Genomic DNA, 2,424 nt, shown 5'->3' with positions numbered 1-2,424 from the left:
AAATGTTGCTGCACCTCCATTGCTAATGGGAAGCATACTAGTGGGGTTGCAGGAGCTAGCGTTGGGAGCAGGCACCCACAGTTAGCCCTGTGGTTTGTTACTGGTGGCCTCTCTGGGGACCTACCCTACAGTTGTAAAATGGGGGAATACCCAAGACGGGGTTTTACAAGTAAAAGTATTAAAAATATGTTATGGTCATCTATCCTGAAGGCTTATTTTTATTATATAACCTGATTATTTATAAAAATGTTATTTTTTCTCTATAATTTCAGAATAAACTTTTCATTTAAGTAGGTTTAAGAATAACTTTTAAGGTTTTATCACCATTATCATTAGGTTTTTTAAAAAAGGATACTTTATTGCTTGAATATTAAAAAAGGTAAAATTCAAAAAAAATTGATGCAAAGAAATGTTAAAGCTAGATGTATTTTTTAAATATGAAGCACAGAATCACTCACTGAATTTCAAGGAAATACTATATCCCTTTAAATATTTATTATATGTTTTAAATTACACTCATCTGAAAACTACAAGCAGACAGTCTGCGAATATTACATTCAGATTACATCCAAGAACAATGATTAACATTTTTACTTTAACATCAATTATGTATAGTTTACAGTTAATGGAAAAAAGAGACCAAAGTTTCTTGAGCTTTTTTTTTAACATGGAAAAAAAAAGTCAGTAAGGAAACTGGATTACCAAAGACACAGCACTACCAATTTAAAGAGTAAAAATGATTTCTAATTATTATCAATTTTTACAACTTACAATTCAACTTTTTTAAAGTAATAAATTATGTCAATATTAAAGGGTCACTGTCAGGGTGAAAATATACATATTAAAAAGTAATATATATTAGGAAAATGCTTTGGGTTTTTTCCTCTGTTTTATTCTTGGCACATCCCATATCACGGAGAGTAAAAATACACTTTGTCAAGTTTGCTCCACAGAGCTGGCCATTAGCCAGACTTTCCACAAGTTTCAACAGTAGTAGAGTAATACAATCTTGAGTAATGTTGCTTAAAATACATCAATTTAAATGTTTTGAAACTTTATTCTTCTACCAGATAAACACCCTCATTCCCTAAAGAATTTTGGACATTCCCATTACAAGTAAGTGTAAACCTAAAACCTTTAATTTTTCAAGGGAAAATAATATATTATTTTAGACCCTATTAGCTAATAGGGGCAGTAACTTAAGGGTTTGGAGTTTACTATTCTTATGACCAATGTAAAAATAATGGCTCTCTCTGAAGGTATCTAATAATTTTGTTCATGGCGTCCCCACTAATACCACAATAATTCTCAGTACAATGTTGAGTTTTTAATATTCACATATAAGCTCCAAAGTCCAATCTAATAGAAAAGCTGTCTTAAAAAGTGATCACTCTGACAAAGGTCCAATGATATCTTCACTTTTTTATATTAAAATTTTTTTGATGACACTGAGTTATTTTTAAAGACTACAAAATTACTTAGTTTTAATTTATAGAGTCAATTATGAGAAAGGTCAATTTAGATTAGGACTTGATCCTTCTTACACAAAGAGCTGAGCATGCAAGAGATCACACAGCACAGACAGAATCTTTATTTGTATGTACTCAAACAACTGTCTGGTTTCTTTGATTCCAGATTATGAGCTCTATCGCTCTGTGTGGGTGGTTAGTGAGAACATGAAAACCACAGTTAAGAGTTGTATATAGTCTAGAACCCCCTAATTTCCTTGTCTTTAATTATTTATATGGCTACAGAAAAACAAGGTAGAAAAACATTCATTTTTATAGGCTCTTCCATAAAGCAGTATTGTTCCTCTTGTCACTCCCCCAATAATCAGGAATACTGAAAATACTGAAAATTTTCTATTAAACCTGTTCAATCAGCATAGGGGATGTCTGATGTAAATAAGTAATTTGCCAATCTACAACCATCCCTTCCTTCAAAATCTGGCTCATTATTTGTCTCTCCTCATAAGCTTTCCAGATCTGGCTAACCTCACCCTATAAACATTACTTGCTTGTTCTGTTTCTCAGTATTTATGTACACTAATTGTTATCCTTACTTTGCTTTGCTATCCTACTTTCTGTTGTATGTTTGCTCTAGCTCAATTGTGAGTTCTGTGAGGGCAGGAACCCCATCTTTAACTCCCATTACATTTCCCCATGGTGCCTGGCACAGTGTTGTGCTTATGGTAGATGCTTAAATTCTGTTTAAAGAAATGAATATGGAGAATTTCTGGGGAAGGAGAAAGTTTTATGCTGTTTCAGAAACTCTCCTAAAACTGAGTTTCATCTTACTGTCCCAGTTTGAATTCAGAAATGCTAGGACTAGAAAGGTAGTATTAACAGTTTACAAAAATTCTTTTAAATTTCTCCAGACACACACACACACACACACACACACACACACACACACACACACACA

The sequence above is a fragment of the Vombatus ursinus genome, unplaced genomic scaffold, assembly GCF_900497805.2.
Source record: "Vombatus ursinus unplaced genomic scaffold, bare-nosed wombat genome assembly UNPS02014774.1, whole genome shotgun sequence".
Taxonomy (NCBI): domain Eukaryota; kingdom Metazoa; phylum Chordata; class Mammalia; order Diprotodontia; family Vombatidae; genus Vombatus; species Vombatus ursinus.
The sequence above is the reverse complement of the archived record's forward strand: the minus strand, read 5'-3'. Positions refer to the sequence as shown.